General features: G+C 40.6%; 1 long non-coding RNA gene across 1 annotated transcript in view; it reads left to right on the forward strand.

The window, feature by feature from the left end:
* LOC125172551 (uncharacterized) overlaps positions 1-9,470 on the forward strand; it is a 38,004-nt gene extending 28,534 nt beyond the window's left edge. Inside the window, exon 3 of the long non-coding RNA XR_007154749.1 lies at positions 9,270-9,470. This is a non-coding gene — a long non-coding RNA (uncharacterized LOC125172551). The remainder of the gene's footprint in view (positions 1-9,269) is intronic.
* The last annotated feature ends 1,433 nt before the right edge of the window (positions 9,471-10,903 follow it).

Below are 10,903 nucleotides of genomic sequence, written 5' to 3' on the forward strand. Positions count from 1 at the left end.
GCTATACAATGTAGTGACTGGACACTTCCATATGGAATAAGCTGTTTTAAAAAAATAAGTTGCATGTCTTTTCTGATGAACTTTGAAAACCAGGATGGACAGGCTTATAGCCAGAAGGGTCAGTTAATCATGTGTTTAAGAGAAGGGCTTGGAACCAGTGATCTGTTGAGGTCCACTCCATTTCTTCAACTCTGAAAGGCTGTTTAGTGCAGGTTATCTTTGCCTTCAACCTTTCCCCTGGTTGAAAATTTGCCCAATGTAGTCAACTTTGTATTATCCCAGGGTAGCTCATCCAGGGCAAATCTTGCTTTATTGAGTTGAGTAGTCACTTCGCTTAATGACTTGCTGTGTTAACAACTTGGCATGGGCTCATCCGCAGTCAGCACCTCCTCAGTTTAATTACTTGCTTTGTTGACATTATACTGTCTTCAGGGAAACACTTTGAAATCCAAAACTTAACCAACTCCTGTAGTACTGACTACCCACCCCCACCAAAATGGTACTACAGAGGAAGAAAAAGGAGAAGAATTTGAAGGAACTGACATGATGCTCACGAGGATTTTGATGAATTCAAAGAACATAAAAAATTGTTTAAAAAAAGGTGAAAGGAGACTGTGATTCAATAAATCAGAACGGCAGGAGTCTATAAGAATGGTGTTAGGAACACTAAATCATTCTTTAGAATTATCTTGAGGCTTGCTAAAAATATGCTAAGGATACTTTAAACAGATTGCATTTTCAAACACAAAGAGAGCCCAACTTTATGGGGCAAATGGCATATGTGTTGGCAGCTGCTGTATAGAGGAAAGCGTGCTGGAATTGGGGTCCCTGCATCTCTTTCCTGGACTCTCCATAGAGCTGCCCTGTCCCAGTGAGGCCATTACTCTCCAGTCCCCATGTGAAGGTGAGTCCTATGGCCCTCACCACACGCTGGGCTGCAGGACCCAGACAGATGGCTCACACTTGCTTTTGGAGAATATTTGTCTAAAGGCCTTGAAACTTAAAACCTGGGTGCTCATCTTCACCAAATACATAGGTCTACCTATCTTATCTAAAACAGAAAACAAATACACAAACAACTTCTCCCAGTCCCCTACTGAATCAATAAAAGAATAGGGAAATAAAAGCTGAATTGTAGATCTGTTTGGACTCGAGGCAAATTCTCTGCAGGATTATCTTTTGCTTAGATAACTATAAAAAATCCCACAGTAGGAAGTTCAATCTGGTTTGTGGAATTTGAGATCAAAAGGTCAGGGGCATCTCTGTGCAGCAACCTACCCATTTACTTATGTAATGTTTTAATAAAAGGGAGCACTTAACATATATAACCAGTTAGCAGTTTTGATTGCCTTCAGGATAAGACAATGCCAGTAGCCCAAAATGACCAGAGATTCTCCTGAATATGAAGATGATTGACATTATCATTCCCTAAATACACTAAGGCTCCAGTTTTATAAGGTTTATCACACTTGGAATTATTAATTTACAAAACATTTTTTTAATATTTATTTATTTTTGAGAGAGAGAGAAAGGGAGAGAGAGACAGTGCACCAGAGTGCCAGTGGGTGAGGGGCAGAGAGAGAGGGAGATACAGAATCTGAAGCAGGCTCCAGGCCGTGAGCTGTCAGCACAGAGCCCAGAAGCGGGGCTCGAATCCGCGAACCGCAAGATCATGATCTGAGCTGAAGTCGGACACATTCAACCAGCTGAGCCACTGGAATCGTTAATTTAATATCTGTCTCATCCCCAAGTTAATTGCAGGCTTTGTCAACGCTGTTGAATGGTGCCCTAGAATTGTGTGATGCAATACCCTAACCCTTCCCCAGACCATAATCTTTTATGAGACCAGGAGGATTATTACTGTCTTTTCTGTGTTATATTCCCAGTGTTTAGCAGAATCCTTAATGCAAAGTAAATGCTCAATAAATAAGTGGGTGGATGATTGAAAAAATTAATGGTTTGGGTATATTTTCTTTCTTTCCTCAGGACTCTGGGAAGATCACTTAATCTCGCTGTTTCCAAATCTGGCTATACTTCAGGATCACCTTCAGAGTTTTTTTAAAAAATAGGGTTTGGTCCTCACTTCCAGGCACTCCAAATAATAGTTTACAAAACTGCCACAAGTGGCTGTGATGTACTGTTAAGTTAGAGAAGCAGAGATTTAACCCATCTGGCCTCACTTTCCTTGTCTGGAAAACAACTGGCCCTGCGGCCTCATAGGATGTCGTTAAGACCAAATACGATCAAGTGCAAAGTACTCTAGCAAAGAAAGGACTGTATATGACCGTGCAAGGTAGGATAAGACTTAAAGGCGACCAAATGGACCTGCCAGAGAGCACACACAATTTTACAACCCAGGTGCTTCTCTTTAGCACATACAGCACCCATTCGATTCTAAGATTTGAATAAGATCTGAATATTTTCTGAACAAATTAATTCTTCATTCCTTTGTCTATAAATCTGCTAAACTTGGCCACAAAGCACCTATTTTATATAATTTTATATAAAAGCATAAGAAGGTTATTGGAAAGACAGAGTCATTTGGGGAAAGACCATTCATTCATCCCTGGCTTTATTTCTTCACTTGTTCAACTGGTCATAATTGGTCATTTCAATCTCATGCAAAATGATACCTCTGGCTACTAACCCCCTAACCTGTCATCAACACAATTGTTGCAGATACCATCAGGAGGATTCCACCTAGATTCCCTGGATCCCCTTTATTGTTTCTATATGCCCATCCCCCAACTGCTGCACCCTTAGTCCTAACATAACTCACTTGGAACCTTCTTCAGAGAGTTTCTCTTGGGTTACGGGAGTCCCTCAGGCAGGACGTACTGAGAGTCAGAAATGGCGTGGTGTGGGAGGGTGATGTAGCCAACCCCTGACTGATAGAGGAGTATGAAAGCCCAGCTCACCTGTCTTGAGGCAGAATAAACCATCCAGTCATTTACACTCCAGAATTCCCATGGGACTAGGCTGAGCGTGAGACCTTACCTGAAATTATACCTTTCCTGGGTTTCTTCCCCTCCTTCTTCTACTCGTCTCACTTCCTTACTGGCATCTCATGTAAGAACTTGCTTGGTCATCATTGGCCCACAAATCTTCATCTCAGAGCCTTCTTCCTAATGTCCTCATCTTGCTCAGCTATGCGTTTTAAATTTAAAAACAAATATTCACTTGTTCAATTAAACTTTTCATTTCTTCAGTTAAAAATAACATTTCACTATCAGATGGAATATGCATCTTTGTGTCCATAAAGAGTTAAGTCCATTGATCTCTTCCTTTGTGACCTCAAGTCTTCGGTCCATCTTATTAATTCATATTAGGTCTTTTGGTTTTTGAGGTGAATTTACATACAGGAAAGTAAACAAGTCTTAAATGCATAGCTCAACAGATTTTTACATATGTATGCCCCCTGTAGCCACCACCCAGTCAAGACACAGAACATTTCCAGGACCCAGAGTCTCCCAGTCAACACTCCCAAGCATCCACTATTCTAACTTCTGTCATAGATAACTTCAACCTGTTTTGTACTTCCTGTGAATGGAAACATGCTGCCGGTACTCTTCTGTGTCAGGCTTCCTTCGTTTCTTCCAAACATTATGTTTGGGAGATTCATCCATGTTGCAAGTGTTGTTCATTCATTTTCATTGCTGTGTTGTTGTCCACTGTATGGAAATACCACAACTTATTTACTCATTCTCTTGTTGATGGAAATTTAGGTTGTTTACAATTTGGAGGTACTATGAATAAGGCTGCTGTGAACATTCTCTACATGCCTTTTGGCAGATATAAGCACTTATTTCTGTGTGGATACCCAGAACTGGAATTGCTGGGTCATAGGTTATATGATTAACTAGCCTTGGTTGGTGCTGTAGCAAACATATTGCCTCTTTGCCATATTTGGGTAAATTTCCCCCTAGTTTTTTGCTTGCCCCCCCCCTTTTTTTTCTTTTGAGAGAGAGAGCGTGCAAACACGCATGTGCAAGCATGGGGGCAGAAGCAGAGGGAGAGAGAATCCCAAGCAGACTTTATACCCAGCATGGAGCCTGAGGTGGGGCTCAACCCATGACCCTGGGATCATGATCTGAGCTAAAATCCAGAGTTGGACGCCTGGGGCACCTGACTGGCTCAGTTGATTAGTCATCCGACTTCAGCTCACGTCATGATCTTACAGCTTGTGGGTTTGAGCCCCACGTTGGGCTCTGTGCTGACAGCTTAGAGCCTGGAGCCTGCTTTGGATTCTGTGTCTCCTCTCTCTGCCCCTCCTTGACTTGTGCTCTGTCTCTCTCTGTATCTCAAAAATAAATAAATGTAAAAATATATATATATATATTGAAAAAACAGAGTTGGATGCCTAACCAACTGAGCCACCCAGGCACTCCAGATTGCTTGCCTTTTTAATTATAGTTATCTTTTTTTCCTCCAAGTTTTATTATAATATAATTTTCACACATAATATTCATTTCATGTATGTATGTATGTATGTATGTATGTGTTTATTTATTTATTTTTAATCCATCCCTTTTAAATGTGAAGTTTGAAAAATGTTGGCTAGGATTATAGTCATGTTACCATCACCACAATCAAGATGGAGAACATTTCCGTCACTCTTATTATCTTCTATTTTAACATAGAAATGTTTACATTTTTGATGCAATCATATATGACTTATTTCCCATTATTTCTCTATTTTTAAAATACTTCACCGGGGCGCCTGGGTGGCGCAGTCGGTTAAGCGTCCGACTTCAGCCAGGTCACGATCTCGCGGACCGTGAGTTCGAGCCCCGCGTCGGGCTCTGGGCTGATGGCTCAGAGCCTGGAGCCTGTTTCCCATTCTGTGTCTCCCTCTCTCTCTGCCCCTCCCCCGTTCATGCTCTGTCTCTCTCTGTCCTAAAAATAAATAAATGTTGAAAAAAAAAAATTAAAAAAAAATAAATAAATAAAATAAAATACTTCACCAGTTAATTCTTCCAGATGAACTCTAGAATTATTCTACAAAGTATCAGAACGAGTGCCATTGCCTTCTTACACAAACATATAATAAATTTCGAGTCTTAGCTGTTGAGTTGGACACAGTAACATACGAATCCCAGTCAAGGGGTGCCCGGGTGGCTCAGTCGGTTGAGCGTCCCACTTCAGCTCAGGTCATGATCTCATGGTCCATGGGTTCAAGCCCCACATCAGGCCCTGTGCTGACAGCTCAGAGCCTGGAGCTGCTTTGGATTCTGTGTCTCCCTCATTCTCTGCGCCTTCCCTGCTCTCTCTCTGTCTTTCTCTCAAAAATAAATAAACATTAAAAAAAAAAGAATCCCAGTCACTTAGCTGCTGGATGAAGTTAGGCAAGCCTCTAGCCTCTGTGGTATCAATTCCTTCTTCTGGAACATGGTTATAATAATGGTGCCTATGGTGCTGTTTGCCGGGCACTGTTCTTAGCAGTTTATTGCAGTGCCTTATCAAATCCTACAACAGTTCTGTGGGGCACATATTGGTCCTCTCCTAATTTTGTAAACTGAAGCACAGAGAAGTTAAGTAAACTGAGTCCGGCTCGACAGCCACACTCATGCTTGCTACTGCAGTGCTCTGCTTTGTAGGTAAGGAGGTGACTCAGGGAGAGATGAAGCACAGCACCTGGCATGAGCGACACAGAAATGCTAACCTTTATTATCATTATTCATCTTCTTTATATACTCGATACAGTTACATAATTGTCTTCATCTAGGTCATGCACATTTCTTGTTAAGGCTACTCATAAATATTTTATGCCCGTTCATACTTTTGTGCAGGAGATGTCTCCTTCTCCCATATGTTTTCTCACTGGCTATTCTGGATTGTAGTGAAAGCTGTTGAGTCCTTTCTACTGCGTAGCTAACAGAACCCTAGCAGCACATCAGCACCATTTAAAATACACCTCCCCAAAGTAATCTTCATTATGTTTAGTGCTCCTTTAATACCAAATGAAGTTAGTAGATAGGTAATGAAAAAAACTAGGGATTAGAAATAAAATATTAGATGCTTTGTCCTTTGGTTAAAGAGAAGAAAGAGGGGAAAACAGAAATAATACACTCCGCTGAGAATAGTACACGAGAAACCATAGCACATTACCGCCCCCCGCTCCAAAAAAAAAAAAAAAAAGCCCACTTCATTCTCAAGCTCATTTTTAATGTAATACTTAGAAACAGTATTTACAGTTTAAATTGACTAAGTGATTTTTTTTTCAGTTTTATTGAGATATAATTGACATACAGCCCTGTGTAAGTTTAAGGTGTACAGCATAATGATAGTAAATTGTTTGTTTATTTTACCACAGAAGAAGCAAAAAGTGTTTTAAATTAGCAAAAGACATGGTATCAGCAAAGAAACAACTGTGAGCAGCAAAAAAAAAAAAAAAAACAACAAAAAACCACACAGCTTTCAGCAGATTCTCCCAAAGAACAAGTGTCCTAATTGAATACCACTAGACTAGAAAGAATAATTATTAGCAATGTCACCTGATGCCAGTGCTATTCTAACACCTCCACCTCGCACTTGTAACACCTCATAACCCAGTGTTGGCAACGGCTAACCCTTTTCCGGCTGCAGAAACCCTGCTGGACCCTCCCCCTCTAGAAAAGATCTCTCACATTCCACCTCCTCCACCACAGGAGGAACAGATTAAAACACAGCAGCCTGATAATAAATTGTTTAAGTTCTTCTCACCACTTGGAGGATTCTGAGAAGAGCAGACACTTCCTCCTATCCAGATATTGGTGTTTTAGTGTTCTTGATAACCCAATAAAAAAAAGGAGGGGGCTATTTCTTCTGAAAAATTGCTTTCTCTTGTATATAATAGCCAAGCACTGTACTTGTTGGGGGTGCGGGGGCGGTAAAAATTTCCTCTTGGGCAAAATATTCAAAGGTTTTGGCCTTTGTATAGTAAATATATTTAAAAGTGACTATGTGACTATGTCAGCTCTCCTGAGAACATTCTAGTGCCAGCGAAGGTATGCCTGTGTCAATGTAACACGACTGATCTGCTATCGGTCAGGAGGCCAATGGGAAAGGATGCTACAAAGAAGAACAAAAAAAAAAAAATATTAACAAAAGGACTTTTTGCAAAAGGTGTGAGCAGGCAGAAGAACTTCACAAAGATGATTTATTTGATCATAATTGGGAAATTCAGGAGTGCCAGTGGCTTCATAGGTAGCTGGATCCAGGGGCGCAAACAATTGCAAATCTCTCAGGATGAGCAAACATAAGAACCCTGGCACCTTCAGTCTCCTCACTTATTTTTCCCAAAGGTAGAAGAAGAGACCTGGGTCTGTGGCTCCAAGGGGACGAGTGGGGATTAAAATCTAGCAGACATTCATGTCACCAAACCATGAGCCATGGCCTGCGGAATTGGGAAAAGGATCTGGCACGTGGGCATGTGGGCATGTGGGCTCGGCTCTTCCGGTGCCCTCCATGCTGTCTGGTCAGATCTTCTGTCTTCCCAGTTTGCTCTCGTACACTGTGCTAAGCAGTCTGCAGTGGAGAGCAAAGTCTAAAAGATTCCAGCCATGCCAGTGACTGGTTGTAAATCAAAGTAACAAAGGAGTAGAGTGTTAGAAAGTTCTTTTGGGCAGCAACCCAAAGACAAGCGCTCAGTCAGTTTCTCAGTAATGAAACCAGTTCCTCTCCATTTACCTGACCTCTGCATCTGCATCTATTTCAAAACTTATTCTGAATTGACAAAGAGGGGTATTATATTTTAGACCGCTAAAAATTCCATCAGCCGTGTTATCAGGATATTCTCTCTTTCCATCTCTCAACAGTGGTTTCCTCTCTCCGTTTCATTCTTCAGCAGATTTTCCTCATTCTGGAGGAAAGATGGCAAAGTTCAAGGTTTACACTGCTCTTTCATGTCACAATTTCTGTAAAAAGAAAGTAACTCTTTCACGATAATTCTAGCAAAGAACACAGGGAAATGTTTCATTGGTTCAGCTTGGGTCATGTGTCTAGATAGGACTGGAGCACCCTGATTGGCCAGACCTGGGTAACTGGACTACTGCAGTTTCTGGGGCATGGGTAAGTCTCACCTAAACCATACAGGACAAGAATGGGGAAAGAGACTATACTCATGTGCAGACTGAGCAAACAGTAACTGATTTGTTCTCAGCAGATTGCTAAGGAATTTGAAATGCTTTAAAAATTATTTTTCTTATCATTACTGGTTACATTATTATTGGCTATACATTGGAACTACCCGGAGAGCACATAATCCCCGACCAATTAAATTTCTTGGAGTTTCTTGGGGTTAGGACCCTCACATCAGCATTTTTGTAGCCCTCGAGGTCCTTGCTGATGTGCAGCCAAGGTTGACAAACATAGCATATGTAGAGCATTAGTTCTTAGTCTGGGGCCAGGCAAGGATGGCATTGATCTTGTTCTGGAGCTAGCTTTAACGTGTTATTCATACGAGGCCTGGGAGTGGAGGGAGATTCTGGGAAGATGGAACTGACAGTGACCTCGCTTTTGAATCTTTCTGTATTTCTACATAGAGACAAAACAACTAAAGAGAAAAACCAAAAGCCCATGAATAACGTATGCAGCCAAACAGGGCACAACATGTTCCCACAGACCACAAAGTAAAAACAGGTGATGGCAAACCACAGACACTGTGAGAAAAGGTACAGAGAAGAAGCACCTGGGGGTCTTAAAGACTGCGACGAAGAGATCCACAAAATAGGGAATTTGAGGACACAGCTCCCTTCCAGGACAGGGTCCCACCCAGGGGAAAAACTCCTGGAAGTAGAATCGAATTGAACCGAATGGGGTCAATAAAAAAGTGAAGGAAAGAGAAGTTCCCACAAAAATGGGGGAGAGGTAGAGTCAAGAACTCTTCCAAACAAAATAGTCAACTCCAAAACATGGAAGGCAAAACACTAAATAAAAAAAAAAAAGCCTATTATCTTTAGTGGTAGAACTTCTGAAATTTTGCACTTCAGCTTCATACTTTTCTTATTATTTAATACTTTTTTTCTGTGAACATGAGTTGCTAGAATAGTAAGCATGTATTTTCTATGCATATATGTTACCAAAGCCATATATGTATATATGTATATATTATGTATTATGTGTTATGTATCATGTGTATATTATGTATACTAATAGGTATATTAATTTATATATGCGTATATATCCACATATATATGTATATACACATATATACAAATGTATATAAAAATTAATATGGAAGAACAGCACTCTAAAATATGGGCACCTGAACTACTTTATACATCCCAAAGGCATGCAGGGGGATCCACCTGGAGATCACCAAAGTGAAACCCAGTGTCTGGTACACCTTGTGAGCCCAAAAAGTCATCAAGAAGGAAAGTAGGAAAGTCCACAATTGACTGCATGAAGACAAGTCTCCAGTGTCATTACTTTCCACTGCACGCATGGTGTTGTTTAGACATTATGGAGGTAATAAATGCTAACTGAATGAATGAATGAGTCTAAAATATGAATGAATATCGAGTGTAAGAAAACTTTAATGAAACCTAAAAAAATCATTAAGAATCCTAAACATTTAAGGAAAATGAAAACACTAGAATGAAAAGTATTTACAAATTTGAGTTGTAGAATACTCCACCATTGGGCTCAACTCAGTTTTAATTAGAGTTGCCTGAATAAATAACTCTAATATCATGTGTTAGTCTTGCCCCTCCTGGGACAACATACGAGACTTCATGAGTGTGCATAATTTCTCACCATTGTCTATATATTAGCCATGATTCCAGTCTCCTCTCTCCTATAAAGCAACAAATTCAAATGCTGGCGAGAGATTCTCAAGTCCCTTTTATTTAAAAAACTAGGGAAAACCTTGGAAAAATTCAACACAACTGTCATCAATAACTATAGTAGTTAGGGCTCTGGCATTGGAACAGACTTATAAATGACTGATAATCCAACCATTGCCTCAATCTATGTCCCCTGGTAAGTGACCTTATGTCTCTAAGCCTCATTTTCTCCATCTTTAAAACGGGTTTAATAATTGTGTGCTTGCTGTTGATAACAAAGTGAACGCACAAGTATAAAGCATTTAGTGCAATCCCCAAATGTTGACTCATAATAATAATAATAATAATAATAATAATAATAATTTCCAGTGACAATCTCAATATGAACAGCAAAACAGTAGGAGGAAGGAAAAATGCCTCTGGAAACCAATGACTCTAAATAGTCTGTTTCATTCTTTTTTTATTTACTTTTTTAGTAGGCTCCACACCCAACATGGGGCTTGAACTCACAACCCCGAGATCAAGAGTCTTACACTCTACCAACTGAGGCCGCCAGACACCCCTAGTCTGTTTCTCTAGTGAAATTCTCTGATTCTTTATATATTTCCCTCATACAGGTTGATAAATCACTTATCAATTATCAAAAATTATGAGTACCTACTGTGTATAAGGTACATGCACATTTGATGGTAATTACAAAATGTAGTATTAGGTTTCCTACCACCTAATTTAGCTTTTATTTGCATATTATTTAAATTTCAGGGTACCCCGCAAACGGAGGATAATTTAAAACCCAAGTAACACCCTGATGGGCAGAGGGCTGTGGAGACAGCACATCTTCTTCTGAGCCTTGGCAGGCCACGGGTGGGCAAACGGGGAACCAGGCTGAGCTCACAGCTATGCAGCTTGGAGCTGCTCTCCCACTTCCAAGGGGTGGGAAGCCTGTGGGGCCACAGATTCACCAGCTGATTGCAGAAAAGGCCTGGGTTCATCTTAACACTTGTGTTCTGAATTGTCCAGGCCCCGGAAACTTGAGAAAACAAGCCACCCTCAATTTCAGTCCCTGGAGTCAGAGGAGTATGGCAACCAGCTGTCTTCCTGAACATAGTTGCAAATGACTTATTTTGAGTTCTTTCTCA

The sequence above is a fragment of the Prionailurus viverrinus genome, chromosome C1 (genome assembly GCF_022837055.1).
Source record: "Prionailurus viverrinus isolate Anna chromosome C1, UM_Priviv_1.0, whole genome shotgun sequence".
NCBI lineage: Eukaryota > Metazoa > Chordata > Mammalia > Carnivora > Felidae > Prionailurus > Prionailurus viverrinus.